Below are 15,519 nucleotides of genomic sequence, written 5' to 3' on the forward strand. Positions count from 1 at the left end.
TGGCGGCCACGCATGAGTGGTGAGAGGAACTCGCTCACCTTTTTTAACATAGGCTCACATACACCCGTTGTAACTGCCGTCGTTATTGCAGTGGGGATATAAGATGCACTGGACGCTTTTGGTACACAATGTGTCTCGTTACCACGCTGAGATTGGCCTTTAAACAAGCCCTGAACAGCGGGCGAGTCTACAAACAACGTCTGCGACCCAAGCCCAACACCGGCCAGAGATGTTCGTGTAGACTTCGAGCAATATGCGCGATTATTGTCAGATTGTGAGTGGACTACTTTCCAGAGAGATGAAAGAGCGTACAGGGGGACACTGGACACAAAACTGCTCCAGGTAAGATCTAACTTTGCTGTTACTCACGGAGGCGCAGAGAAGTGGGGCAGGCTGGTGACAATCCTGACCAGCGCTTTTTTCATTAATGGAATATTCTCCGCGACGCAACGAAACTCGCGTCCGTACGGATTCCAGCTTCTGAAATATGTCGCCAGAATCCTGAAGAAATTCCCTCTTTCTGCCAAATTCCCGGTGGACCTTACACCTGACTCGCTGACACCTTGGATAGAAATGCAGCTTTGCTTCATCCGTGAGAGAATACAACCAGCGCTGCGGGCCGCCGGGACAGAGACACAACGGCAGCAAAGGAAAGTTTCCAGGAACAAGCTGGCATATCTCTGGCAACACCGCAAATCAAAGGCAATCAATATCATTTTAAATAACAGCTGTTTTCCGGAAACCCCGCCCATTGTTAGCGATACAGCCAATGTGTATAACTACTATAAAGCCAAATGTCAAACTGTGCCGAGGGCTACTCCCCTGGCCACGCCCCCTTGGTACAATTTCATTGACAGAATAGAGCCAGGCTATTTCCCAGATACCCAGGATTTTACAACAGAGGAGGTGGATGCAGTTCTGGCTTCTCTACCCAATAACAAGGCTACTGGATCTGATGGGGTCATCTATGAGACGCTGAGAGCTACCAGGCCCACGTCAACACAGACACTCACAAACATCTTCAATGCCTGCCTGATAAATGAGAAGGTGCCTGCTTCATGGAAAGGGGCCCTCATTCACAGGATACCAAAAAAGGAAAATGTCCCAGATGATCCTTCCACTTGGCGTGAGATTTCACTATTGCCCACTGTATACAAAGTATTTATGAAGTGCCTACTCACCCGCATCTTGCCTTGGCTGGTGGACACAGGGATTGTTCCCCCCCCATCAGAAAGCATATATCAACAGACAGGGAATGAACGAACATGTGTTATGCTTAAAAACCGGAATAGATGATTTCAAACATCGATCATCTAAATTCTACACAGTGTTTTTTTGACTTGAGAGACGCGTTTGGTACACTCTCCCATGAGGTGATGCTAAAAGCATTAGAGGAAATACACCTGCCTCAGCCTTTTGTGAATATTGTATCCAATGTGTACCAAGGTTCATTTCTCCAGGTTATCTGTGGGCAGCAGCTCACAGAGCCGATTGCACTGAAGGTGAGAATAAAAACTGGCTGTCCCTGGAGTGCCGTGAACTTCACCCTAGCACTCAACCAATGGATGAAGTGGATTTACCAGTGCGCTCCTTTGCATGTCAAATCCCCGTGCAGGTGTCATCACGACAAGAGGATGTCATCATTAACATGCTGGCACGCAGTGATGATTTTCTGATGGTCAGGGCTGGAGGTGAAGCAAGCTAAGTGTGCCGTACTCCATGAGCGATGCAGTGGAGGCAACCGCTGGTATAAGGCCAAGAACGACAAGCCCCCCTCTTTTATTGTAATGGGCCAACCTATTAAGGTGTATTCCCGCAATGGGACCTACCCATACCTTGGCCACAGGTTTAACATCGTTGGTGAGTGGGGGGAGCAGGTCGAGGAGCTCACTACAGAGTTTCTCCATCGTCTCCACCTGATTGACTTGTCCCCCCTCCCCGTCCTCATGAAGTTCCAGGCTGTGAGAGAGGTGGCTTTGGCTAAAATTCTACATCTCTTTGCCAATGTACACATCCCTCTCAAGGCACTGAGAGAAATGACAAACAAAACGGTCCAGCTGGTCAGAAAGTGGGTGGTCCTCAACACACACTCCACACGGGGCATCATCTTTCTCCCATGCGGAGAGGAGGAGCTGGGAGTCCCCAATGTCGAGTGGACCTACATAGCCACCAGGCTAGCCCACCTGATCCACATGCTTAACAATGATGATGTCACCGTAAGAGAAATGGCCAGGGACTCTCTCCTGCTGGATCTACAAAGAAGGAAGATCACCCTGGCCAGCACAGACCAGAACAACTTACTCGGCTTCAGGAGGAAAGACTCTGGGGAACTGGACTCTCAAGCCAAGGGCTTCGGGGTCTGGTCTGACTGGCCAGATCTCAATGACCTCTGAAATCAGACTGGAGTTCAGCTGAAATGGACAAGACTCAACACACAGACTGAAGTCCCCGTCTCTGATGAACTGATCACAGACTCCAGTGTGGTTGTGAAGGCCGACATCAGAACACCTCAGGAAGAGACTGTGGAACTGCACAGAGACTCTGCAAGGAGGGTTCTGCTCAGCATGAAGCAGTCTGAGATCAGGCAGCACTGGTGTGGACTCAGATTACAGGGAAAGCTAGCCTGTTTGGGGTTTGCTGACCACTCAGTCTCACACTCAGTGTTTAAGAACGCCGCTGTTGGTGAGGATGTTCTGACATTTACCATCAAAGCAAGACTGCAGGTATTACCCACTAAGTACAATCTGTCCACCTGGTACCCTCGCATTCACACTCCATTCTGTTTAAACCATCAGGATTCACAACAACGCCTAGAATCTATTGCACACATAACAAGTGTCCTACTTGGGTTGCCTGGCGGAGTTGTCCAATATGGCGGACCATCTCGCACATGCGCACTGCAGATCGGGCAGAGCTGCAGATCGGGTAGTGACAGCTCTGCAGCAGTTTTACTCGTGATTGAGAAACGGCCCGTCAGGACCGAGGGTCGGAGCAGCTCACAGTAGTTGCTTTAGAGAACCCGGAAGTAAGTAATCTCTTCGCTTCGCTTGACAAACCCTGTGATAGTCCTCAAGCTCTGTGATTGGATGTTTGAGTGTGCGCCGAGGGTTACGCCAAGCGTCGAACAGCATTTTGAAATGGGATGGATCCACGGCAAACTGTCCAAAACTGGATTATTTATTTCTTTTTATTGAACATTCAATACCTGACAAGGTCAGAGATGAAAAACTTGGGTCGCAGGTTCCTCAACAGTGCATTACAAGACATCTATCAATATGTGTGTATACCTCCACCATTCAACTGTTGTATTCTGCACATTTCTTATACTGTCTACATACATCTTATAAGAGTATAATACATATGTATAATATTGGTTAAAATAAGTGCTTAAACATACAGTGGTTAATATTGCAGGAAAGCAATATATTAGTACTTTGTCAGGCTTAATATGTATACCCCCAAAGCTTTTTTCTTATTCAAAATAAGACCTTAACCTAAAGTATTTTTTAATGTTTAAATAAAGCCTTAATAGTTTGTCTGTCTGTGTCTCCTATTCATATCTAATAATAAAAATAACACATTTCAATAACGTGCTTTAACCACCAGATGTCCCTTTCTATCAGCTGTGCACCGTTATGGTGTATATACCAATATACTGATTGGATCAAATATAAAAGCCAGCCAAATTAGTATTGATACTGCAAGGAGACTTATATTGTGAAGAGAAATTGAAGATTTTGTTTAATTGATATATTTATGATCCACGTCATATATTCAGTTTCGGCGGCAGTTATTCCTGTTTGTCTAGAAGTCCTCTCATCAGGGCTCTATAAATAGCGAACTACGGCAGATATGTAATATTTAATGCAGCTGAACCGTGTATTACAATGCCGTCATGTGATGACCTCCAAAGAGAAAAGCAAGCAAACTCGGAATAAAGTATTATTTTATTTTTAAAAAATGTTTCGCAATCCCACAACGGCACGTCCATTAATTCCACAATCACACACATGGATTAACATCGCTTTAATACATTAATGTAGCCTTTGTTTCTGCTAAAAGAGGTGTCAACCAGCTGGGGCAACAAGAAAATCGGCGAAATCGAGTGTGACTATTACAAAATAAATCATTGTTATATTAATATTGACAATAACAACCGACCGTCGGGGTAGCATTTGCCGGGGAGCGTTCTCATGGCGTCTATTATCTATTATCAACGCTATGGGAGGTCTATGAAGGTCTATGGGACGCCCTGCCCATGGAAAACTGGCTCTCAAGGGGTACCCTGTGCGTAATAGAGTGACGGGGAGGGGCCCTGACCGACCGTCAACATGTGACGGGTTGGGAGTGAGAACGTGTTGATCATGCAGAGCTGCGTGTCTCCGTCAGACTCACCCCTTGATTCCACCGGGTCCGAGGTTTTGGTCCGGCCTCCTCCGGCGTCATAACCCACCGGGCGCGTTTCCGAAGCCTTTCAGAAGCTCTATTTTAGTGGTAAAAAAATGCATTCATCATCATAATTATTCTATATATATAATTTACACAGTGCCTGTAAACTGGAGGAGAACAATATTGCGTCGAAAATAAACTTGCATACTATTTTGTGCGGAGCGCCGAGACGCTTCTGGGACGCTTCTGAGCTGTAATGCGGCGCGTCTGGTGGAATAGCACCCACCTTGAGCTTCATGCAGCGTTTATTTATTTGCAGCATTTTGTATTTGCAGCGTTTTGTTTATGCAGTGCTTTGAGGAAACACTCCATTTGTTTTCCAAATGCTGCACATTTGTTGTCAAGTTGGTGAAGATAATGTTTTACTTGCATTTGCTTTGTAAAGTGCAGCGCATTTCTACCAATGGAAGTGTTTTGGGCCCTGGTTGGCCACCGTAACCTTTGGAGCAAAACAGAGCATTTATTTTATAGCTAAAGACAGAGCCATCCATTTAAAAAAAAAAACTTGACATGACTTGTTCTTGCTCTGCGTCTGAAGCTTGCTGTGTGGAGAGTGAATATGAAAGCTGTGAGGTTTTATTCCCAGCGAGCCTCCTTTCTGATCTGCACCACAATGCTCTGGAGGAGGCCAAACTGCACTACAGTATCTGTCAATTAAATAGTCCATAATCCAAGAAACCCTGCTGCTGTCCACCTGCTTAACTTTGAGCTTCACCCTGAGGGGCCGGATGACCATGAAAACAGTGCAATCAATGAACACGATTGCCATCATGCACCCACCTCTGTGGGTGGGAATAAGCTCTGCGGAGCTGGGACGTGATGGAATTGTCCACCGGCATTATGATGCTCCGACTGAAAAGAGTGGAATATAATAGAATGTATTTTTACATTATATTTTGATTTGATTTTAATGGATCAATTCTCCAATTGGACTGCTGAGAACTCACTTGAAGCTTTCAAAGCAACTCATATTGCCTCATCATTTGTAATCTTTAATATCTATATTTGTGCGGCTGGATATTGATTGATGTACTTTTTTTCATTTGTTCCCCACCGGTATTTTCTTTCAGACCTGCACACTATTGTCAGGAAATAGTGGAATGCTACGTCTAACATCTCCGTATAGCCAACAGCAGCTGCAAAGGGGGATAACAGCAATTACTCACACCTTTCACCAGCGTTTCGCTCACCATAGCTGCAGTTTTCTTTGGTTAAAATGGCTACTGCTGAATTTACTGTTCACTCCTCCAAGATTCAGAAAATACATTTGTTTTCATAAGATAATCACTAAATAAATAGCACTTCTGGCATATTATGACTAAATGGCTGATCTGTTTCACTCCACGATGTCAGTGCAGCAGCAGAATATATGTATATGTATTTGGATAAGGGTTTGTAGACTTTTATGATGTAGAATTCTGTCCACAAACACATAGTAACATGTTATCAATTGTTTCAGCATGCCAAAATTGCTGAAAAAAATCGCTTTGAGAGCCTGAATTTGTTTAGAGATTGTGTGTGTGTGTTCCATTGAGTCTGTGAGTTATATAAGTGGGAAGAGGAGAACATATGTAACTGTAACAACTGAAAGGTTTGACCATGTATTACCGGGAACATATAAATGTCACCTGTGAACACATTTGTTTTATTCCCTCTTTGACGCCCTCTCTTCCTGCTTCCCTTTTACACAGAAATCATGAGAGAAAATCTTTCGCTTATCTTCAAAATTATTATTTTGTCTCATCAAAGCCCACCCCTCTTTTAAATCCAATGCTGTAATAGACTCATTATGTGAGCCCACCAAAGCGGAGGATTCTATTTCTGGCTCTTTCAGTAAAATTCATATTCATTAATCAGAACCTTCTTTGAGGCTTTAGAAATACAGGTGACTTTCAGTGAAGCGGCAGTCGCCCGGCATGATGTGGGGGACCTCAAATTAGATAAGCCGCTATGAATACATACATAGACATTTACTGGAGCCACAGGCATTCTCATTACATTCTTATTACACTGGAGATATCACATAGACACAGGGATCAATAAAATAAATGATTTGCTCACAAAGAGGGGGAAAGAAAGTTCAGTGCTGCTCGTGCAATGAAAATTTGTATTCTACTTACACTGCAGACTGTATTAGCAGATAAGAGGTCATTAAAATGCCTGGAAATCAATTAAGGCTATAATTACTTATTAAAAAATGGGATTTCACAAGTTAATGTATTGGCAGGTGGCTTAAGGCTTACTGAGTGTTGTTAGTGACTTTTTGTCTTCATTTGTTCCTCTTGTTTTCCCAGTTGCTGCAAAGGTCACTAGGGCTTTGATACATCAATTATCTGGCAGCCTGTCTAGTATAATTGACATCATGCATACATGAAATGCAGCACAACAAAATAAGAGGAAAAAATCCACTATTTCATCCTACGATGAGAGTTGCCTGTCGTTTGCTGTAAGACTTACATCAGGTCAAGGTTAAGGTGTAAATGGTTGAGCTATAATCTGGAAAGTGGTGACAAAAAAACAGTGGACCTTGTAAATAACATTCCCAATATGGTGATGTCTTGTTTTCCCAAGCTTGACCAGTGGGTTAGTTGGAGAAACAAACATTGATGGACAGATGGGGCCTTTTAAAACAAATGGCTGGTGGGTTTTGGTATTGCAAGAGCAGCTCTGTTGGAAAATGTAATGAAATTGCCAGTAAACAAATACCAGCAGCTTCACATGGAGAGTACCATGTGGAAAAGGACACAACAAAGGCCAACTGCCCATGTGATTTATATCGCCGGTAGCTCAGTCTGTGGGATAGCAACAAGAAGGTCCCCGGTTCAAGACCACCAACGGACCAAGTAGTGTGGGCTGGTACCTAGAGAGTTGCCATTTTCACTTTGTCACACTGCTGTGGGACCCCTGAGCAAGACCCCAAACACTGTTCCCCAGGTGCTTTATAGTTGCTGCCCACTGCTCCTAATACTAGGATGTGATGAGTGCAAAGTCTAGATTTCACTGTGTATTCTGGGACATGGATGTGTGACAAAAATAAATGGAATTTATTGAATTCCCAGAAAAAATACACTTTGCTTATTTGATAACGTTTCCTCATAATGGTGATAGAAAAAGAAATCCAGGCGGCATATTTTTCCTAAGAATTGTATATACTTTTGAAAATGAGTAGTGTATAATATGATTTATATGGGACAGTTTTACATAACAGCTTCCACGTGACCTCAATGACCTCAGCATCTTGTGACATCTTGGGATTCATATTTTTCATCGCAATACATATCTTTCCTGCAAATTGATTACCTAGTGGGCAACGTACAAAACCTGTTAGATGTTATTGTTATATGAACGTTGCTTTTGTCTGAAATAATTCCCTACTGTAAGTCTCCTGCTTTTATTTTTGGTGTTTTATAACACTTTGGCATACAGCTTGCTCTGTGATAATATCCAATATCACTCACAGCAATGCGAAAATAAGATTTAGATGTGTGAACACAGCCAGGCACTTTATAGGGGATCAGTATGCAGCTACAAACACTGTGGAATATACAATCACTTAAGGTAGAACATTACTGGATGATGTCTAATGCAAAGGCGCAATTTATTTGTTCAAAGGCATGTTCATTCAATAAAGCACAGAAGGTGCCAAAAACGAACCAAAAAATTATTGAGGCGGCCCCTGGGAATTCATGTTACTCTTTGTCTAGTTTGACGCTGCTTGAGGAAGAGCATGGTGCCTTTAAAACATCGCCATTAGATGTATTGTTCTTTGGGTATAATCCAATTAAATATGAAAGAAGTTTAACAGCTTTTATTTCTAGGGACTTTTTTTCTTAGTGTTGTGTATAGCAGCCAGAAAGTGATGTGCTATGGGAAACAGTTGAGCACTTTCCTCCACGCAACAGATTATGTAGCTTCTCACCTGACAGCACTACAAAAATGACACAGTGCTGCATTATCATTTGTTTATATAACACTTTATACAACGGCAGGCCACTATACATTCTAATAAATACTAGAACTGCTTTGATTTGATGTAGCACAATATACAGTACAGTAGACAGAATGTATGAAATAGCATAGCACGTTCCACTTCATTCATTAGGTGAAGGTAGGTTATACTGTAGGGTGCCTTGACAATTCTTTCAACAAATAATTACCTACAATTCTTCATTACAACTGTTTTTACTTTGAGGAATAATTTTTTTAAGATAACAAAACATGGTATTTCAGTACTTATGTCCATATAAACAAACCACATGTTCTAAGACCAAAGCAGAACATTCATACAAAATATAAGGATATGATTTATTTAATGAAAAGCAAAGCATTACTAATATGACTATTATTAGTAATATTATTATGTTTTTTTTTAATATACACAAAAAGTGAGTGTGTTCTATTGCAATGTGTGACTGTTACTCGGCATTACATGCATTGAAGTTGCACTCAGTTGCCATAGGTCTGTTATGCCTCTTGCAGCCTATGTATCTGTATGCAGCCGACATTGGCTCAACGGGTAAACCAAAAAAAAGCTGAGTGAAAAAAACCCAAAGCTACTCATCTTACACTTCACGCTTAAGGTGCAACAACTCGCCTCCTTCTCCATATTTTGCTTCCTACATGAGAGCAGCAGCAAGTCCAGGAAACTACTTTTTGGACTCGGACTCGGCCCGGTGACCGAGGTTTGGGGCGTCGACTAACTTCACTCAGGCCAATCGGAGTTCACGATGAAACTTTGTAAACAACTCTCACGCTGTTTTAAAGCTCTTTAACCCTTTTTACAACGAAAATGCACGACGGTGCAGCACCCAATTGACCCCAACGTTGCAAAACAGGTAAGACCGAGTGGTTTTTGTTTACTGTTATATATGTATATGTTTTGCTTTGTGTGCGCGAGCCAAACGTGTGTGTGTCCTCGTGACTCGTAGTAGTAGTCGCAGCCCTGCCCTGCTGGTGCGAAACATCTGTCATGTAGTGTAACAAGTGAACAAGAAACATGTTTTTAATTCATTTGTTTAAAAGAACACCTAACGCTGCCCTTTTTAAGTCTTCTTTTGTAGGCTACATTAAAGTAGGCAATGCTTTAATGTATTCCACCGAAGGACGTCTCCTACTAACGTTAGAGTAAAACGCTATACACTGCAGGTCTCCCTTGAAAAAGAGATCGTTGATCTCAATGGGATTTTCACATGGTTAAATAAAGGCTACAAATAACTGAAACTGTTCAAATCTAATTGCCTTTTTAGCGGTGTGTGTGATGGTTATATTGTTAAAAGACCAATTTCCTCGTTTGATAGGCGTGTAAAAAGAGTTTATCAGTAGGCTTGTGTCAGTTGTCACGTCCCCTCATTGAGTCTGAATCATTGTGTCGTCCTGACACTTTGTTCTCCCCCTGTCTTTTACATATATTGATGTGTTTTAGGTAGAAAATAAAGAGAACAAATTGATGGTTTGAACTTAATAAGCCTTTGGTTTATTTTTGTATGGGTTCTTCCAATGAGCAGGCTAATGATGGAACAGAGTTTATTGGAAATCACTCTTCATTGGCACTGACATAGTGAGGCACATCTGTTATTGGCAACTACTGATGCTGCAGCTCTGAATGTGTCAAAGTGCTGATCAGTGGAGGCATCACGAATAACTTTAGTGTGCAACAAGAAAATGTAGCAATCCATCGACTGTGCAGGGAGACACTGACAGGAGAAAGCTCCTCATTATGTAGTCAACCACTTAAAAAGTGCTAATGACAGCTGTTTTTATTTGACTTTAGAAGTACCAAGTACATTCCCTGGAAGTATTTCTCTCTCTCTCTGACTCATCCAGTCACAAGCTAACTCAAGGATTTGAAGTTTGTGAAAAGCCCAATTAAACCATTGCTGTTTTTATCTCTGGGCTCCAGTGATGCTGAAAGTGTACTGCACTGTACAAGTGCTGTATTTTGCTTCCTGCTGTTTTACTGTTTACTGTTTTGAGCAGCCTAGGCTACAAAAGTCTTCATTGTGAACGGATGTGGGCACAACTTTCGTTGTGGAACGTCAACATCTGCATGCATCTGTATTTCTTCAGCACGCCCACCCTCAGCTGAAGGAGGGTCGAGGAAGAAGGGGGAGGGAAAAGCTTCCTGTCAGTCTGGCTGAGAGAGTGAATCCGCTTAAGTTTTGGCAGAGTTTTCGGGGGGAGTGACTTTATGAAGGTTATCAAGAGTTCTTCACTGTAACTTCTCTGGAAATGTGACTCTTTCTTTTGAACTTGGTTTATTTCATCTTACGTGTACCGTTTTGTTTGTAAGGGGGTTTCTATTTGTCTGTAATGTGTTTCTGCTTGAGTAAAAACTTAACAGGTGGTATTTATTCTGAAAGTCTTTGGACCATGAAACACTTTTTGGATCCGTACAGGCAGCTTTTGGCCTCTTGGTATTGCTTGGATGAAACCTGACACTTTGGCAAAGAGGCTACAAAAGTAAGCTGTGAGCTGTAGTATACATGATAATTCACTTATATTCCTCATCTAAAAACCCTCCATACTCCACTTTTATGTTCAACACACGTCACATAGATTTCAATGAACTTGGTGGATTCTGTATAGTGTAACAACACCTGAGCTGGCAAGAGCACAAACATATTTTTCAGAAACTAATATGTTTAGATATAGTTATAAATACAATGCATATTGATTTTGTGTGTACATTTTCTACAACACTGTTTAAGTTCAGCAAATCATTTTGAATTTAAACCTGCGTGTCAATGATCTCAAGTGATGACACCCTGTTTGTTTTGATGTTGTCACAGGAAACCTAGTTACGTTTTTACATGAAACATACTGACGTCATCACTTCCTGTCACGTTTCCTAAACACAAACAAGGCGTATGTCTGCTTTAAATGCAGAAGCTGTTCATGCTAAAGGAATACAGAATAGAGCCTAATACATGTGAAGAAAAAAGTGGTTAAGCTACACTGAGGGAGAAAAAAACATGTAGAGTCGAGTAGAAAAAACGGTTGCTCATGCAGTCAAGTTTCAGTATCAGAACAGTCGCAATTGTGTACAAAAGACTACAACAAAATTGTAATAGATTGCCACTGAAAGAAATCATGCTTGTTAAGTTGGAAAATCACTTGTTATTCATCAACAAATACATTTTACATTCCATAGGCGCAGTGTAATGTTTTATTATTTCTTATTTATTTGTATATGAATTGCATTGCATCACTTTCATTCCATAACACCAGGTAAACAAGACAAGCTTTACATCTCAATACACAGTAAACTAAAGTTACGTAACATAACATAAAGCAGAAAAAAGTCTCAATTATTTTTCTAAGTTAGCTAGCTATATGCTTATGCCGTTAGCAAGAAAATGTTAACATTAGCACAACAAATAGGGACAATCTAAATGTTAGCATTTCTGCTCATTTTAACATTTAACATTTGCTAAAAAGGTTAGCATAGCAAGCAAATCAGTTTACATCCACAAGTTATCTGCTCTGGCCTAATGTATACATGTATGAGTTACAGTTACAACGAGATATTAAGGTTGTATTCTTTAAATTGTTGCTAGTAGTGGATTTTTTTCTGGATTATTCAAATGAATAAAGGCATGATATCTGATCTTGATTGTCTCTGGCGTAAACACTTTCAGGTGTGAATCCCTTCTACAAGTTCACAACCCAAAAGGGTTCGCTACAGGAGTTTTAGATCCTGGAGCTTTGCTGCAATACACAAAATGGTGTTATTTAGTTTTATAGTGGCAGCATTTATGTCCACTCTTAAAACATCCGTTGTTGCTTAATAGTTACATTATTTACATGATTTTGGTTTATAGTGATGAGAATCAATCTTCTGGATATGTCTTCTCTCAAGTATCACATGCCTTATTTACGCTTACACTTTATTTGATTAAAGTCAATGTTTTTTATGAATGCTTTATTTTTCACCCAAGGGAGGCAAGTAAGGAGGGCTTATCCCCCTCTCCCCCTTCCCCCACATCAGTCTCAGAAAGCTGAAACTATGCAGCCAAACCAATTAAAGATGTACTATTTTCTTGCTTGCATTCCGCCTCACTGTGTGGGACATGGGATTGTGCACAGAGCCTGCTTGAGATGCAAAGAATGCACGCAATGATGAACCGTGTGCCAGTCAATGAAAAGATTGAAAAGTGAAACGGTTCTTTATGTATAATTCTGGCATGTTTTCATCGCAGCATCATGAGGAGGCAGATTGTACAGATGTGTCTACTTTAGAACTGGTCCAGGATCAGCTTTGAGATGTTGCAGCTGCTCTGCAGAGAGAACACCCTGGCTTTGTGATGCTGATCATGCCAGCTTAAACACTGCAGGAAGGCAGCTACATGGGTGAGGCACCAAAGCATCTGTGTGAAATGGTATCATATTTGACATCTTTTCATTTATAAATGTTTCCGTTTCTATGCGTCTTAGACTTCAATAATGCCATAATAACATTCTTAACATTACGTGCCTTAGAGCAGCAATTTCTCAAACATGATTTCAAACAATTTGATTTGATTGATCTTTACTTTTGCAAGTATATGTGGCCTTTGCAAGCCACAAGACTACTGCAAGACTTGTATTGCTGTTTTCATTATGAACTATATTTGTTTACTCTAATTCTCAGCGTTGCGTTGTTATAAGTGGTACACCGCGTGCCACCGCCTGCTCGCTGAGGCTTGTCTTGTTGTGTTTTTGAAGTAATCATTGAAGTGGAAACATTTCTTCTTTTTTGTTGTTGTGCGGTCGTCCTTACTGACAGGCTGGCTGCTTTAGTCAGTACAGTAAGTCAGAAATGACACCTGTTTTGAGACACTTTGTGTTTTGGTGGGAACATCAGCTGCTGACTCAGCAGTGTGGTGGCATTTAAAATCCCCCTGTGTGCAACGTACACTCGAGAGTTATGTCATGAAGTGTGATAGAAAAACTTTGAAGGTGGGTTAGCTGTGCCACCTCTTGAACACATTTGTTTTTAAAATCAAGCTGATATTGCAAATATTTTTGACATCTATCAAATACATGTAGATTTATGCAGTTACATTAATGCATATATGATATATCATATTTGTAACAATAGCAATCCCAAGTGGGACAGTTTTATCCTTTCCAATTCCGTTAAAATAAACCCCATACCGTACATCTTTAGTATATGACTTTTCCTGAAATGGGTCTTTTTATCATGTAATTAAAAACTAGGGCTAGTGGGATGAAAAGGAAACACAATATGACTGTTTATATCAAATAACTTGAGTTTTAAATTGTCATTTTGTTAAGACATACTTGTAATTCCAACTAGAGGACAATTTACAATTGTATTATTAGAACTAACTCCCTGCAAGTGCTGACACTGTTGAGATAGGGGTTTAAAATGAACGCCCCTTGAAATTCCCTTGAGAATTTCTAAATTGTATTAGTATTATGTTTTTGAGCCATGTGCAGTACATTACAGTTTCATTACACATCACAAAGAGCTTTTACTTTCTATGTTGCATGTGTTCCAGGACTGTTTATTGGAACACATTCAAGGAAGAAGCTGTCTTGGATTAAGCTTCCCCCGGAGCTCTTTAGATTTAGATTCTTCTGTTTGCAGTCTGTTGACTCGTTGGATTGTAAATAATGTGGCATTGATATCTATCCGGCCTGCAGCTCATACATGGTGAAACTCTGGCCCCTAGTGGTCTTGAAAAGTGTGTAATATAAGCCATGAAATCAAAATATAGTATGATTGGACATCTAAATGTATCATTAGATGAATATAACATTAACCAAGAGCTAATCCCTCTTGAATCACTATTGTGTACTTCCGAGTTTATAATGGACTCACATCTGTCTCACTGTCAACACAACAATAGTGTATCAACTTCCTGTGTACTGACTTTCAAATGTAGATTTATTAATTATTTTAGAACTAGACCTAATGGTTGTTTTTCCTGAGCTTTCACGTGATTCTATTTATGTCAATCTAAAGTGACACTTTAATTGAACGTGTGATTCTTACACTGCTAGAAAATGTGACACTGCCCTTTAATAAGAATAGAGACCGATACTAAGCACAACTGTTGTTCTCATACATCACCACCAGAGGGCAGAAAAGTCACGTTGATGAAATCTAAAACACTGTGGTATACTCTCAGTCTGAAACATGAGTGGGACACAATACAATGGTATTTGTTTTAATAAATGAATTTACACTGCCACCAAAGGTTATTTTTAAGGCTTTGAATGTGAGTGCTGATACAGTACCTTCGTTTTAGTAGATAGTTCCTTAATATGAAATGCTTTCTGACAATCAGCCTTTAAATACTTGTTTTCACATCAGACCATTAGTCAACAAGATCATTGATCTGATGTTGCATTTAATGCCAGCATTCTGTACCTGAGAGTTTCTGACTGTGCTGCGGACATATTTTGGCCTGAAACAAACTTGTATGTGTATTGAAGGCTTGACAACCAACACAAGCATGTCACAGTTAAACTAGTCCTCACTATGCCTTTTAGTTGATTCAATACCCTTTCTACATAAAATCTAAAAAAAAAAGTTAATTAAATGTCTACTGAAAAGGTAGATATGTTTTAGTTTTTTTCAACACTGAATTGAAAAGAAAAATGGATTCCGGTAAAGTCAAAAACGTTTTGATTGCAGCTTCTAGCTCCCAAAGCTTTGACTGTACACCATTGACAATAGGACAGAGACAGATAAAGCTTGAACAAACTCACTCCCATGATTATGCCTGTTTTTCTTTGAAGTCAAGCTACATGGCTAGCTCTGTAGGCCCCTGTGACCCCACAGTCTGACCTCAACTTGGAAGTTTATACTAGAAGCAGGACCAATCTAGAGTGTGTTCCACAGAGAGGATGGATGTGGATTAGATGGGAATGTAGCGTGCGTGGGTATGTGTGCTTGTAGGTGCATGCAGACACCATAGCGTGTGTTTTTAAGAGAGACAGAGAGTGTGAACACTGATACAAAGGCTAAAAGAGGCCAATTAGAGACAGAGAGCCTCATTCAGAATCCTTATACACTGTAGAAAGGATGTCTCTTTTTGAAACCCCAAATATTCTCAGAGT

The 15,519-nt window shown here is 40.7% G+C and overlaps 1 protein-coding gene across 1 annotated transcript in view; it reads left to right on the forward strand.

Annotated features, from left to right (window-relative positions):
• The first annotated feature begins 9,029 nt into the window (after window positions 1-9,029).
• Window positions 9,030-15,519, forward strand: part of ccnd2a (cyclin D2, a) — a 163,425-nt gene continuing 156,935 nt past the window's right edge. Inside the window, exon 1 of the mRNA XM_079683275.1 lies at window positions 9,030-9,284. The gene's annotated coding sequence lies outside the window, so the exon portion shown is untranslated. The remainder of the gene's footprint in view (window positions 9,285-15,519) is intronic.

The sequence above is a fragment of the Notothenia rossii genome (assembly GCF_949606895.1).
Source record: "Notothenia rossii genome assembly, chromosome: 5".
Lineage (NCBI taxonomy): Eukaryota > Metazoa > Chordata > Actinopteri > Perciformes > Nototheniidae > Notothenia > Notothenia rossii.